Source organism: Orcinus orca, chromosome 15 (assembly GCF_937001465.1).
Source record: "Orcinus orca chromosome 15, mOrcOrc1.1, whole genome shotgun sequence".
Lineage (NCBI taxonomy): Eukaryota > Metazoa > Chordata > Mammalia > Artiodactyla > Delphinidae > Orcinus > Orcinus orca.
In genome coordinates this window covers 82886936-82902882 of record NC_064573.1, presented here as the reverse complement: position 1 = coordinate 82902882, position 15947 = coordinate 82886936, and the positions used below count along the sequence as shown (strand labels likewise).

Genomic DNA, 15947 nt, shown 5'->3' with positions numbered 1-15947 from the left:
AGGCATTTCGGGCCAGCATGGGGCTTCCCGGGTTCCCAACCCTCAAATCCTGGCTTTCTTACTCCTTCTTAGTCCTGGAAACCTTTCCAAAAATGTTCTGCCTCGTGTGCCCTGTGAAGAGTTGGTACATAAGTAATAGGGATTATTGCTCTTTCTTCTCTCCCAGGTTCTTTATTTCCCTTTTTGGAAATGGTTCCCCGCGAAGGATGGAATTTTCTCTCTCTGCAGCTGGGGGGCTTTCCCCCAGTCTCTGTAGGGTCTGGCTGACTCATCGGCTGTGCTGTGGAGCAGGGCGAGAGCTCTCTCCCGCTGCTGCCCTGCTGGACTGAGTCAGGCCCTGCAGCCTCCTGGCCTCACCTGGCTGGCCATGGTCCACGAAGGAGTCAGGCCCCAGGGAGCGCCCACCAGGCGCCAGGGCCCTGCGTGAGGCGGGTGGAGGGAGGGCTACTCCGTGGGGGCTGCCAGCTGTCCCTCTGCTATCTCTTTACAGACCCTTGAAAACCCACCTTGAAGGGTTGGGGTCAGGGGCTAGGCATCGGGGTAGAAATAGGCGGCCATTCCCATTTCCAACAGGGAACAGCTTCCATCCGGGCGCGGGGCTGCCGGGGAGGCGGGGCTTCCCGCAGATGGGGAGGCGCGCTCGAGGCCGGTTTATCGTTGGCTGGTCCATTGCTCTCTTCTGTCCTGCTGGGCACTTTGTGAGAGTTGACTTTTCACTTGCGGGTTTTTTTTTGTTTTTGTTTTTGTTTTTTTCCATAAGAGGGAGAGATACCAGACATTTTCTGCAATTAGAATTTTTCCCTCTTGGGTAATCACAATGGACAAAAAGCATTTAAGTCTTTTGAAAACCACACGGAAGCAGGAGCCCGGGGACCGTTCAGTTGGCAGGGACGGCCAGCCATGGAGGCAGTTCGGGGCTCTTGCATAAGGAAACAGCTATTTCACATTTATTTGGGGTTTGCTTCTTAAAGCATATTTCAGTCAGTTCATCAGTGCTGTGCATCTGACAGGCCACACGTTCATTGTGGTTGAGCCATCTGGGAGGTGGGAGGCCTGCAGCCTTCCCCATGGCAGTCGGTAACTACCAATTTGAAGGAAATTTGTTTGATGTGTTTAAGAACCCAACACTAAAACACCATTAATAACAAAAGCTTCAAGAGTTCTGAAAGCATTCCCCCTTGTTGAGCCATCAAGTGGACATGCATAACTTAAGGTCTCGTTTCTTCCCCTACTCCTGTGACATTTTCCAACCCAGTGAAGCAGAGTTCTGAGGTGGCTTGTTTCATTGATCCAGAGCACGATTTGCACTAACCTGGTGTGGAAAGGGGGCCACGCAGCCTGGGCATTTGCTGCTAGGAGTAGCAAGGGAGGTGGTGAACAGATCCCCACATCAGTATTCAGCTGAGCTCCCAAGCTGCTCGTTTCATCTCGGGTCCCAGCCTCACTCGGGTGACTCACCCGAGCATCGTGAGGTCATGGTGACGCATGCTGACCAGCGCGTCTGCTCTGCACTCCTTGGGTACCAAGGTTTAGAGCACCAGTTACACCCATTTCTCTCTCTTTTTACCTCTGTTATTTCTCCTGGCAAACTGTCCCCTTTCCTGAGGAACATTCTGTCTGACTTTCCAGCAGGGAGGAAAAGAGGAATTCAGCATCTTAGGAGAATAGGGGAGCCGGAAGGAGCGTGGGAAAAAAACAAGTCCAAGGGTTTGACCTTTCAGGAGGAATGACTTTCCGTTTCCCTGAAACCCTACCACCCCAGGCTGGGCGTGGAGCAGGATTGAGACTCACCCCATGGTTGTAAACTGGAGGCCGGCTTGTGAAATCTGGGATGTTCGGTTCACTCAGGTTTGTCCTGGTGGCCTGGGAGCTGCAGGACTGGTGTTTGGAGGGTTTAGGCTGATAATGGTACCCATCCTGTACCCAACCAGATTGATGCTTCATGATAGACTTTTCTGAATACTGAGATTCCTGCCCAAGGAGAAGGCGGCAGGCCTTCCCTCTCCAAGCCATAGGGATCCCTGGTCTAGCCCAGCTGCTCTGCAGGCGGAGGGACCTTGGCTTATTTGTCTTTGAGTCCCTGGTGCCCAGCATAGTGGCCTGGTGGTGACTCAGGGCCTGATGACCATTTGTGGGGAGGCGGTGGCTAGAGGTCCAGAGGCAAAGCGGCCTATCTCATTCATCCACCTTTTGTGTAACACCCTCCATGGCACGGAGTGCTTCTGCCCGTTGTGCTTCATTTGACACCCAGAAGTGCTGCTGTGCCCACTTTACAGGTGAGGAAACTGAGGCTCGAAGAGGTCATGATTTGGCACTCAGTGCTTTCAGCTGTCGTGTTTCATGCACGGGCACACTACAGCTCAGGGAGGTCATGAGTTGGGCCAACCACAGAGGAGGTTACCTGCTGGCCAGGATTCTTGTCCTAATCGGGGTCCTCGATTCTTCAAGTTCACGTTGTCACGTCCATTACATGGCCCCTGCCATGTTGTTACGTTGTTGTTGTTTTTAAAATCCATCAGGGGAAGTCCCTGGTGGCCCAGGGGTTAGGACTCTGCACGTTCAGTGCTGAGGGCCCGGGTTCGATCCCTGGTCTGGGAACTAAGATCCCGCAAGCCACGCAGTGTGGCAAAAAAGAAAAAAAAAAAAAAAATCCATCAGTATTTCCTGATCTAGTTCAGTCTGAGCAGTGCCCAGAAGCTTTCAGTTTGGGTTTGTGTGAGTTTTTTGTTGCTTTTCTTTTTTTCCAGAGAGGAAAACAGAATTTCTCTCCTTTTGTTCTGTAGCTTTTGCTCTCCAAAGAGGCCAAAAGGCACCATGGATTTAGAGCAGGATTAGATTCCCCAAGATAGGGTTGCACGCTCTGGGGTCACGGCCACGTACCTGAGTTGGAGCCCCCATTGGGATCCTGTTGTCAAGTCTTGTAGCCACACGCCTAGGAGGCTGTGGTCAGAGGCTCCACCAACTGTGTGTCTTTGAGGTCTTGGGAAGTGGTGCCTTTTCCTTCCCTCAGGTCAGAGCCGCTTTCAGACTGGCTGAGTTAGGAACCCCGTTTATGGGGGTGGGACAGGCATGTTTTTAAAAGGGCACAGTTCAGAGTGGGCTGGGGCTTGTCCATGAGGGTGGGCCCTGCTCACCACCCCCTCTGGGTTCTCAGCTGGGGCTGGGTCAGTTTGCTCTGGCTTGTCCCCCTCTTCCTGCCCCACTTCTGACCTTCTCCTTGCTCGTTAGAGAAAGAGCAGGGACCCAAAGTGGCCTGGTCAGGACGCAGCGGCAGGTGGGGCAGGAGGTGGAGGCCAACGCTTTGTCTCTCCCACCTGCACTGCAGGTGGCTGCCTTGCGATGTCCTCTGAGCTGGGAGAGCTGAAGGGCCTGTGGCCGCCAGGCGGAGAAGAGACACAGGTGGGTCCCTGTGGGAGCCTCTGGCTCAGGCCGGGGTCCCTTCAGCAAGAGTTAGAGGGTCTGCTTTTCCCTGGGGCTCCCCACACTGTGTGAGCCACTCCCCGGACTGTTGTTATCTTGGCGTAGCTCCCGGGGCCCAGGCGTCCCAGCTGGGCCGGGCGGGGGCTCCCAGGGGCAGGGCCGAGTTATACCATTTTGGCTTCCTCGGAGCACCTTGCCTTGATCCGAGCTTGGAAGAGGGCTTAATGAAGCCTCTGACGAAGAAAAACTTGGGGAAGGTGGTCTGGCCCACCTGTTCTCCCAGGAGGCTGCCTTCCAGATTTCTCCTGCTCTCACTAGAATCCTAACCTGCTCGGAAGGACACACACCCAGAAGGATTCCAATCCCCTGGCTGTGCTCACACCTGGACGCAGAGGGAAAATGGAGGTTCCAGTGTGTGCAGTGCACGGAAGGGGCAGGAAGGGCCGCTGGACAGATGCCCAGCAGAAAAAGAGGGCACCGGGTGAGGCTTTGGATGCAGGAGGAGAGAAGGCCAGAGAACGGGAGAGTTTCTTTCCTTTCCTTCTTTTTTTTAAAATTGAAGTGAAATTCATGTAACATAGAACTGACCATTTCTAAGTGTGCAATTCAGTGTCATATAGCGCATTCACAATGCTGTGCGGCCACCACCTCTGTCTAATTCTAGAGCATCCTCACCACCCCGAAAGGAAACCCCAGGCCCGTTAGCAATCGTCCTCCATTCTCTCTCCTCCCCTGGCCCTTGGCCAGCACTGATCTACTCTCTGTCTCTATAGATTTACCTATTCTGGACATTTCACATAAATGGAATCGTACAACGTGTGACCTTTGGTGTCCGGCTTCTTTCATGTAACAAAATGTTTTCGAGGTTTATACATGTTGTAGCGTGTATCAGTGCTTCATTCTTTTTCTTGAGTGGTAAAATACACATAACATCACATTTACCATCGTAACCACTTTTCAGCATACAGTTCAGTGACATTAAGTACATTCACATCGTCGTGCAACCATCACTGCCATCCGTGTCCAGAACTTCTTCGTCTTCCCAAACTGAAGTTTTGTCCCCATTAAACAACAACTTCCCATTTCCTCTTCCCTCCACCCCCGGCACCCACCATTCTACCTTCTGTCTCTGTGAATTTGACTCCTCTGGGTACCTCGCATAAGTAGAATCATACAGTGTGTGTCCTTTCACGTCTGGTTTATTTCACTGAGCAGAATGTCCTTCAGGTTCATCCATGCTGTAGCATGTGTTAGAATTTCCTTTCTTTTCATGGCTGAGTAATATTCCACCATATAGATAGACCACCTTTTGTTTATCTGTTCGTCTGTTGATGGACACTTGGGCCATTTCTGGGCCAGCGAGGTGTTGACTTTGGCTTGCCCCTGGATGGGGAACAGTGAAAGACAGCTGAACTAGGAGGGCCTAGGGGTCTGGGAGGCAAGAGCTGCACCATTTCCAAGGTGAATGGCCTTTGATGATCGCACCTTCCTGGGCCTCGGTTTCTGTATCCATCCAACAGGGGCAGCGATGCTCCCTCCCAGGGGAGGATGCAGTGAGAGTCTGGATGAGAGGGTGGTTTTGTGGACTGTCAGTTGCCCTGCACACGTGAGCTGCTGTCTTCCTGGACAGGGACAGCCCTGGTCTTCATCAGTCATAGGCTATGAGGGTGGGGGTGGTGCCTGGCCCTCCACCCTCCTGGGACTCACTTGTGACTTCCACTTGCTGGAAAGTTCCCTCCCTTGCAGAGGTTCCAGAGTCAGCCCCACAAGAAGGTGTGTCCTGCCTCTTAGTGGCCTTCTGAGCACTTGCTGACTCCCAGCTGATAGTAGTAGGGGAGCCGGGGACACATGGTTCCCTGCAGCACTGCCTCCTGGGTCCCCTCCTTGGAGCTCCAAGAAATCGAAGCCAGGAGGATGACATTGGCAGCCTCCTGGGGTGGCTGAGTCAGAGCAGAAAGTCAGACTGGAATTCACTAAGTCACACTTGCCTTCATTAGGCTAATTAACTTTCCATGCGAATTAGCTCTGTGAGCTGATTTAGGAAATCCATTACCGGGCCGGGCCAGTTCCATGTGCACTGGTGCCTAGGAGGCTGTGCCCTGCAGTTCCATATCCACCAATTAAGGCTGCTGAATTATTAACTTAGGGCTGCCTGACTAATGAGGAGTTGCACTTGTTGTGTGCTATTTGAGAATTTTAAGGCCGTTTAAAATTAGCCGTAATATAGTTAATAATCATACTAGGAATCATACGTTGTGATCCGTGTTATAGATTATTCGGAAGATAAGCTGAGGCTGGGGGTTGATTTGTGGAAGGTCATGTAGATGGAGAGTGGGGCGGGGGGCATTCAGTGTGTGCAAAGTGCTGGCTAATACGGAGAGTTCCCAGCTGATGCACAGCTGGCACCTTGAAAGGCTGCTCTCAGTTGGGATGTCCGTTCACTATTGGGTTCTCAGGCTGGCCCGCCAACAAGAACATGACCCACCAGGCCACTGAATGATTGAGCTCTTGGGGCACTTACTCTCCGCTAGGTCCTCAATGGCCCTCTGCAGTTAACCCCATTGTACAGATGAGAAAACTGAGGCCCAGAGGGGAAAGCTGACTTCCCCAAGGTCACATGGCTGGTAGATTCAAATCCAGGCAGTCTGGCTCTGAAGCTCTCGGCTAAACGGCTACTTTAGACCATTTACCACACACTGCACCCATTTTGGAGTTAAGTAGGTTTTTCAGAGCCTACCTGGGGAGCTAAGCGTTTTGTAAATCTTCTCTTTTTAAGTGAGGAAACTTAAAAAGCCTTGGTGCCTTTGGAAAAGGAACACTTTGTACTTTCAAGGCTTAAGAGGTGCCTCCGGAGGCCTGCCAGGGACGGGGTGCTTGTGCGTGTGTGGGAACGTTTGTGCCCGGAGGTCAGGGTGCCTTTTGCTTGCTGGCGTGACTCACACGGAGCCGGTTTGTCTGGGAACCCGTGGGTGACGACTGTGGAAAACTCTTTCGTGGGAGCACAGATGGTCTCTCGTTCCTGGTGTCCCAGGCGTGCTGTCCCCTGTCTCAGGGCGGAGGGGCCTTCCTTGCTGTTTAGGTGTTGGCCACTCAGCATCACCGAGCCCTCCTGCAGCTGGAGCTGAGCAGATGGGGGTTTCAGAAGGTGGAGGCTTTATTTTTAGCCCCACATCTTCTGTGATTCTGTCACTATGGAGATGCCAGCTGGGGGCCCATGAGGCTCCGTGCTCTTCCTGCCGGTGAGGAAAGAGGGTCCTCTTTCTTTTCTGGAACGTGGCCTGGGCTGCTCGGTGGAGACCTCAGTCACTGTGTGTGTGTGTGTGTGTGTGTGTGTGTGTGTGTGTGTGTGTGTGTGAGAGAGAGAGAGAGACAGACAGACAGACAGATGTTGCTGCTGCTGTAGAAGAACTAGCCCTGGGCCCACACCCTGCGTGGAGCCCAGTGTCCACAGCCATCTTGTGCTTTGGCTAAACTGCACAAGAGTCTGAAGGCTCCACTTCAGCTGTGCTGTGTGACCTTGGGCGGGGTTGCCTCATTTCCCCGGGTCTTCATTTCCTCCCCTGAAAATTTGGGATGCTAATTCCTGCCATATACCTGCTTCTCTGGATCTGGTGACATAATTGATTTGGGCAAACTTTGAATCCACAGTGAGGTTCAAGTGCTGGGTGTGTGTGTGTGTATTTGTGTGTACACTGGTACGTGTGTGTGTGTGTGTGTGTGTGTGTGTGTGTGTGTCCAGTAATTATTCTGAGGCCAAGGCTGCCCTTAATAGGTCATCTAGAATTTTTTCTACTCCTTCTTTGTCTTTCTACTTTTTCCTGTATTTTGGCTTCTCCATTCAAAGACAGAGAAAGAAGAGGTTGAAGGGGAAAGTATTCTAGTCCTGCCCATACATTATCATAAAAGATCTATCAAGGGAGGTTGAAACCACCCCGCTTTCTACCACCTATGTGTCCCCCCTGTAGAGTTTCTGAAAATACTCTTTCTTCTGTTGCTGTCACAGATTCACAGCCCCGCCTCCTGCGGGAAGTGCACTGGGCTCGTTAGCTCTGTTCCCACAGAGGACAGACCTGAGGCTCAGAGTGGTTAAAGTATTTGACCAGCGTTGCACAGCCATAAGCACCGGTGCTGGAACTGGCATGGAATTCTCTTGACTCCCCAGCCCGTGCTCCTGCAGCTCTGCGCAGAGCGGTGGGCCGGAAGCGCACGGACACCAGCGGGCTGTGTCTGGGACTCCTGAGGCACTAGCCTCCTCCCTTCTTCTGAAATCTCCGGCTTGGCTATTATCCCAAAGCAGAAAATAACAAGTGTTGACGAGGGTGTGGAGAAATGGGAGTCCTTGCGCCCTGCTGGCGGGAACGTGAAATGGTGCAGCTGCTGTGGAACAGTTTGGTGGGTCCGCAAACGGTTAAGCGCAGTTACTGGAAATTCCCTGGCGGTCCAGTGGTTAGGACTCCGCGCTTCCACTGCTGAGGGTGCGGGTTCCATCCCTGGTCGGGGAACTAAGATCCTGCAAGCGTGCGCGGTGCGGCCAAAAAGAAAAAAAAAAACCCACAGGGTTACCAACTGATGAATGGATAACCAGAATGTGGTCTATCCCTACAATATAATATTACTAGCAGTGCTACTCCTGGGTTATTATACTCCAAAACATTGAAAGCAGGGACTCAAACAGGTATTTATACACCTATGTTCACAGCAGTATTATTCACAATAGCCAGAAGGTGAAAACAACCCAACCTATCAGCTGATGAATGGATAAACAAAATGGGGTGTATCCATACGATGGAACATTACATGGCCACGAAAAGGAATGAAGCCCTGACACAGGCTACCGCACGGATGAACCTCAGAAACAGAATGCTGAGTGAAATAAGCCAGACATGAAAGGACAATATTGTATGATTCCACTTGTGTGAGGTGCCTAGAGTAGGCACAGTCAGAGACAGAAAGGAGAATGGTGCTCCCCAGGGACTGGGTGGGGAGGGTGTTAGTGGGGACAGAGCTTCTGTTTGGGGTGATGAAAATGTTCTGGAAATAGCCATAGTGGTTGCACAACACTGGGAATATCATCGATGCCACTGAACTGTACACTTAAAGATGATTAAAAGGGGAGACCCCTCTGGCAGTCCAGTGGTTAAGACTGTGTTTGCACTGCAGGGGGCACGGGTTCGATCCCTGGTTGGGGAACTAAGATCCCACGTGCCAGAGCTGTGTGGCCAAAAGAAAAAAAAAAAAAAAGATTAAAACGGTACCCAAACAAAATTCTCAGTCTTGTGCTAGAACCTCAGGTGGGCCTTGGGCTGGACCACACCTTGCTTTTGCATATGAGACGCCCGCACCTGTGGCCTGGCCAAGGCCGCCCAGCTCAGCAGTGAGTCTGCACCCCAGGCTCTCGTGCGCTCTGGGGGACGCACCCTGGCAGCCACTGGCCAGGCCTGATCGCTGTGTGTGAACGACATCTGTCTCTATGGAACGCTTGTGCACCTGACGTCGGGCATGGCCTTTTATGGCTCTCACTCGGTCTCAGGGAGTGGAAAGATAAATACCTTTTCAAAGGCTGGATGGCAACTGCCTGGGGTCCCCACAGCTGCAGAGCGAGTGGGAGATGGGCCTGCCGGGGGCAGGTGCTGCAGCCCCGGGGGAGCTGGGAAGTGTGCCAAAGGATCGCCCACGCCCCCCCGTGCAGACAGCCGTGCAGACTTGGAGTGTGATTCTGCCACAGACCTGCTCTCTCTCGGAGCTGCTGTGTCCTCACCTGTCTTCTGGCTGACCCTGATGTTTAAAGGACGATGTGTGTGCAAGTGCCTAGTGTGGTACCTGGTGCCTCGCGGCTTAATGAAGCTGGGGTTCCTGTGTCTGGCCCGGGGAGGTACTGCGATGCTCGGTCACAGGCTGTGGGCAGCGTGGTGGCTGCGAGGACGAGGCCTGTTGATCGGGGCGGGGGAGGATGATGTGATTTGAGGGGTTCCAGGCCAAACACTCCCTCTGCCTCCCAGGGCCCCCTGTTCCGTGGGGAAAGCCCTGGGGCTCCTAACCCAGGGCTGTGTAACCAAGCACCACAAACTGGGTGGCTTAAAACGATAGGAATTATTCTTTCTCGGTCCAGGAGACCCCAAGTCCAGATTTAGGATTGGTTCCTCTGTGGGCGTGGGGGGAGAATCTGTCCCATCCCTCGCTCCCAGCTTCTGGTGGCGGCCAGGCATCCTCAGTGTTACTTGGCGTATAGCTGCATCCCTCCCATCTCTGCCTGTCTTCACATGGTTGCCTTCCCTCTGTGCGAGTGTCTCTGTGTCTCCTCCCTTTTTATAAGAACACCAGTCATACTGGATCCAGCCCCCCCACCCCCCACCGCCAATCCAGTTTGACCTCACATTAATTATATCTGCAAAGATATTATTTCCACGTAAGGTCACATTTTCAGGTTCTAAGAAGGACATGAATTGGGGTGTACACTCTTCAGTATAGTCTCTATACTTGTTGAATGAATAGGTGAGTGAATGAATACCTGTGAAAGCCATCCTTGTATGTCTGTGCAGGTGTGTTGATGCAGAAGACCTGGGGCTGCTGTGGGGGGCGGGGCTCCAGAATCTTCCCCTCTTCCGAGCCAGGCTCCTCTGACCGCTGGCCTCTGCACCCTGAGTCTAGCCCTCTGGCCGCCTCCTGACTCAGCCAACTTTCAGGGTGGCAACAATAACGTTTATTAAGGGAAAGAGTCACGACACACTGGGTTTTCTCTGCTTCCTTTCTACCCAAGATCTCAAAGCTTTTTTTGTTTCTCTCCCCCTCCCCTTGGAACCAAGAAAGACGGTAGGGATGGCTCGGTGATCTTGGACAAATCAGCTCTCCTCTTTGACCCCTGGCCTCTAGAGTTTGCAAATGAAGGAGGCTAAACTGGGTGCCTCTGAAGGTCTCTTGGTCTGTGATTATTACTGTTTTATTGCTGAGAAAATTATAGGCGAGGAAATCATGCCCTTGGACTCCATGTGGGGCAAGACTCAAATCCAGATGCCCTCATTTCCAGCCTGTCTCTAAATCCCCCGTGCCACCTCCTGCAGGAAGCTCTCCGTGATTAACCTGACTCATGTGTGGTTCCTGGGGTCCTCACTGTGCCTTGTGTGTGATACATGAATTCACAAATACTAGCCTACCATTCAGATGGTGTGTGTGTGTGTGTGTGTGTGTGTGTGTGTGTGTGTTCTTCATGTTCTTTTCCCCTCCCTTTCCTCTGTAGGCAAGAGCTATTTTCTGGGTGTCTCTCTCTGTGCTCCCCCATTCTGGCACCCAGCAAAGGGCTTGTTACATTGGGTTGTGGACCAGCCTCAAAGTCATAAGCAGATGATTAAACACTAGGAGACCTACCAAAAGGAAAAAAAAAAAGAAGAAAAGAACTTAGATGCTTTCAATAGATGTCAGAAAAGCATTTGATAAAGTTCAATATCCATTACTCTTAAAAACATAGCGATGAGGGGTAGACATAGATGCATGATAACATCTACAACACTCTACAGCATTACCCAAAGTGTGTTTGAGGAGCACAGAATGCTACTGGAGGTTGTGTCAAAAAGAGATTTGGGGGCCAAACAGCATTTAGAAGATGCTGCTCTAAGAGGCCTTCCCTTAATGTCAGTGGCCAAGCAAACCCTCTCCCACTAATAATCATCACTCCAGAGTGAAGCCAGTGCCAGGGGCTAGGAAAGGAGCAGAACAGAACTCTTAGAAACAAAGTTGCACAACTGATGTTTTGAGATGGATACAGCTGAGGTGTTCAAAGTAGATACACTGAAAAATCATTAGAAGTAATAAGATGGTATGATGGCCAAGTCAAAAAATAAAAACGAAACCGCCATCACTTTCCCAGGTGGGAGCTGGTTCGTCAACGTTACCGGAAGGGACACCTCTGGCACCTGTTTGCTCGGGTGTCCACAAGCCAGTGACCTTATTTTCTGGTTAGAAATGACAGTAACACCCTGGCAGCCTCAGGCAACTGCCAGGATCTCCTTTGCCTCCTGGAGCCCAGATTCCTGGGAAATGCAGGAATAATGGTGCATGGCTCAGTATCCCAGATCACCTTAGAACTTAGCCTCCCATTTAGCGTTTCGGTCACAGAGGTGTGACCGGGAGTCAGGAGACCTGGTCCCGAGCCTGGCTGTGCCGCTTGCTGGCTGCGGGGTTTTAGGATGAGTTGCTTAGCCTCTCGGGACCAGAATGTCCTCATCTGTGAGGGAGCGATCCTAACCTCATCCTCACAGGGTCCTTCTGCGGAATCTCCGAGAAGTTTTGAACACGTTCGCACACCACTGAGCTGTTGTTACAAAGGCTGGGACCCCGTTATTTCAGCTCAGCACTAATCCTGGGTGATGGAAGCCACTTGAGGAGGGTCGGACCTTCCTCATTCTCGGGAACGGGGCTGTCAGAGTCCTCCCCGGGGTTTGTCACAGGTCCCAGCTCTGGTCTCCCCGAGGCCACCATGTTGAGTGGGAAGGAGATGCTGGTAAGAAGAGTCTGCTTGTTGGAAGGAAACCATGAACTCCTGTTAGAAACCAGCATGAGGACACCTCCCGAGCCAGCTTGGTGGGGACTGAGGCATCCTTCACATTTCCCTGGTAATGATCCTGCTTTTTCTCAAAGGCATTTCTTGCCTCTCTCTGAATAAACAGCGAGCCCTTGGTGTAATTCAGTCTCTTAGGGATGGCTGAGTCATCTGGCTGGCTGGGGCTACCCAGATGCAGATGAAGTTCTGGTGTCACGAACGAACCGGGCCGTCCTGGGAGGCCTTGGAAGGGCTGGATGGGGGTGCGTCTGCCAGACATCCCTCTGGCTGGACCCCGGGCTCCCTTAGTTCCTTTTAAGGTAGCCTTCCCTCCTGCCTGTTTCTTTTCCTGTCCTCTCCTCAGTGTGGTTTTGCTTCTGTTCATTTTTTGCCTTATTTTAGCCACAGTTGTTTGTATGGGTGGCCGAGGGGGCCGGTATAACTTTCCGAGGACTGAAGTCCTCGGGCTTTGTGGAAGCTTTTTCCTTGAAGCCTGGCGGCCTTGCTCTGCTAGTCAGCCCACTTCTCAGTGGTCAAGGTTGCTGCCAGCTTGCAGGCTGGCTCGTGGAGGATCACAGGCACGCGCTCCCAAGCTGGGTATGTACGCTCAAACCTTGTCACCAACTCACTGGAGAGTGGTGGTTTTTTGATCTACTTTCTGATTCTTTAGGAATATGTGGTTCATGGAATTAAAAGGTAGATGTAATGTGGTTTCAAAAAATGTATTTTAAAATCGTTTGGGCCACCCATTATTATTTTTATTATTTTTGCATTCTGCAGTTTCAAAAGAAACATTAAATGTTGGCTTTTTAAAAAAATCTAAAATAGTTATTAAAATCTAAAAGTTCTTTTTCGGGGGAATTCCCTGGTGGTCCAGTGGTTAGGACTCTGCGCTTTCACTGCCGAGGACCCAGGTTCAATTCCTGGTCAGGGAACTAAGATCCCACAAGCTGTGAGGCGTGGCCAAAAAAACCCAAAAAACAAAAAACACTTGTTCAGTTAAACTTTTAACATCAACATCACTGCCCTGTTGACCGAGTGGTGTATACTTTCCTTCAATATTACTGAGTCTGATTTTTCTACCTAGATCTCCACGATCAATCAGTTCCTGCATCCCCTCAACCTTTTCTTTCCCTGGCAACTCAGGACTCACAGTTTTCTAGTATTTAAAGAACATGACTTATTTTTCCAATGCCTTTCTTCACTCATCATTCACTTCATCATTCACTCTCTCAATTCTTCCATGGCTTCCAAAAATTACTAAAACACCCAGAAAGTGGTATGTGACGTTATACGGGACACTGACAAGGTTTTCAAGATGAATTAGATCAAATCATTATGCTGTACACCTGAAACCGCATACACGGTGCTGTCTGTCAACTGTAGCTCAGTAAAACTGGGAGAAGGAAAAAGATAAATAAGATACATTTCTCGCTTTATGGAACTTACAAGTTCATGGGTTACAATAAAGTAGTCAAAACCCAAAAGAGTAAAGACCATATTCGGTACGAAAAACATTGTTTGGATAAGTAATACATTGTACTTGGTACCAAACGGCAAGTGGTTGAGAGTTAAATGTAAGACTTCTTTGCTCCCTGTCTGCGGTCTCCCAGCGTGTATACTCTTCAGAGAGATTCTCTGCATATGTGAATATATGTTACATAAGAAAAAACTCCACAAATGGCTGCTTCCCTATTCACCTGCTGTTTTGACTTATCAGTGCATAAGTCTGGAGGTGGTCCTCTGTTCGTGCATCTGGGCTGCCCGGGCTTTTTAACAATGGGCTTAGTGTTTGGCCAATGGATGCACCATTATTTATTTATTTTTCTTTTTAAAATTTTCATTGGAGTAGAGTTGACTTACAATGTTGTGTTAGTTTCAGGTGTATAACGAAGTGAATCAGTTATACGTATACATCTATCCACTCTTTTTTTAGATTCTTTTCCCATATAGGCCATTACAGAGTATTGAGTAGAGTTGCCTGTGCTGTATACAGTAGGTCCTTCTTATGCACCATCATTTCTTAAGCTAGCTCCCTTTCCATGGAGTTTTGCATTCTAACCGTGAAAGACTGGGAGCAAATGCTACCTCAGTGAGTCTCCCAGTATGTAGGTTTTCATGCAAATAGGCTTTCAAATCTGCGGAATAAATTTCCCCGAAGCAGAATTGCCAGGTCAAGGAGTGTTTTCCTTTTATTGTCGGTAGCTACTGCTCAATTGCTCTCCATAAAGGTAGGACCAATCGACATTCCCACTTACAGCGTGGGAGCATGAGGCAGTGGTTTTTAACCTTAAACCTCCAGGCAAGGAAGAGCTTTTAAGTAAGATGAAAATCTGGAGAAAACCGGGTGAGAGCCTTTCTACCGCAAAGGGCAGCTCTAGCAGAGTTCCTGGCCAGACGTCTCCCATTAGGTGCCCACTTGAACACGACCGCGAGGGGGCCGCCCCCGATTCCTCCATACTGGCTGTGGCCTGAAAGTTTCCTTCCTGGTGGGGATGGGGGACAGCAGCTGCCTGCCCCCTTCTCTGTCAGCTTGTTTATCACCGAGTATCTGAGAAGTACCAGGAGCTTGAAAATGACACCAGCACTTATAAGATTACAAAATAATTTTGCCAAGTAAGGACATTATTTTTAAAGAGGTACCATTCTGGGACTTCCCTGGCGGGCCAGTGGTTAAGACTCTGCACTTCCAATGCAGGGGGCGCGGGTTCGATCCCTGGTCAGGGAACTGAGATCCCACACGCCACGCAGCCAAAAATAAAAATAGAATTAAAACATAAAGAGGTACCATTCACAGACATTACCGGAGGTTGGGGGGAAAAGAGGGGTGGGGAGTTAGTGTTGAGTGTTTGGGGTGGTGAGGAAAGGTCTGGAAACGGGTGGTGGTGCCGGTTGCACAGCCCTGTGCATACACTGAAGGCCGTCGAAGTACACTTAAAAGTAATTAAAATGGTAAAACTTATGTTATAAGTAACTAACCACACACACAGAAAAGCTACAGTTCCCCGTAGCCATCCTCTCATGAACGAAAGGACACTAAGAAATAGGAAAGGTCTAACCTAAGAATGAAGAGAATAAACAGAGCTTGTAGAACGACGACTTGCTCTCTTAACCGTGTGGTTCTCATTTCGCCTTGAACAGGTGGGGGCCTGGCGGTTCCTGGTGCTGAGCAGACCGCTGGGATGCGGAAGCCAGGGCAGGAGGCGTTGAAGGCTGGAGACAGTAGGAGCTCGGGCTGGGCCTGCAGGGGCTCCACGGTCTGGAAGAGATCCTGGCTCCAACTTAGGAGGCCCAGGGCTAAGCTACTCCACGTCCCGAGGCGCTGGGCCCGCCCTTAGCTGTCTTTTCTCTCTGTTTTGATGCGTTTAAACAAGAAGCCTGTTGCTGGCTTGCTGCTGGATGTTTTTGGCGCCTGGTAGGAGTGAAGCAGGCAGTGATCTGGGTGTGGCCTTCCTCACGATATCCCTGTGTCCCCAGCGGTTCACTTTGCAGGAAGAGCATTTGCCCAGCCCTGTCTAGAAGCCGGTGAGCAGAGCAGGTATCTGTTTGAAACTACTTGGTGGCCCCTCGCAGAGGTCTCTCCTGGGGCTTGAGGGATCTGAAATGCCTCCCAGAGATGTCGTTTGGGCCTCTGCATGGCCACCCGGCCTCACTGGGGTGCTAGGTGTGTTACCAGTGCAAACTGTCATCCCAAACTATATATTATCAGGCGCCCCGTGCTGTTGGCCTCAGTGCTTTTAGAGCACGTGGATGTGCACACGTGCTTGCTCTCCTGGGCCAGGGTTGCAAACTCCTGAGCCTTGCGCGATGTCCGGCTTCAGGCTCTGACTTTTTTCACGGGTCTCTCTCCATGGGTGGGGTTTATGGTCCTCACCCTACTTGCAGAGAGAGAAGAGCCAGTCCTGGGAAAGACCGTGACCCTCGATTGAGTCCATGGCCACAGACACCCCTGACCCGGGCCAGTGCATCCCAGCCACCTGATGACTAGAGAACC

The 15947-nt window shown here is 50.9% G+C and overlaps 1 protein-coding gene and 1 non-coding gene across 9 annotated transcripts in view; both read left to right on the top strand.

Moving 5' to 3' along the window:
- Positions 1-15947, top strand: part of PITPNM2 (phosphatidylinositol transfer protein membrane associated 2) — a 144459-nt gene that overhangs the window by 7181 nt on the left and 121331 nt on the right. The window lies entirely within an intron of this gene.
- TRNAE-UUC (transfer RNA glutamic acid (anticodon UUC)) lies at positions 12816-12888 on the top strand. Its single transcript has one exon. It is a non-coding gene; the product is annotated as a tRNA-Glu (tRNA).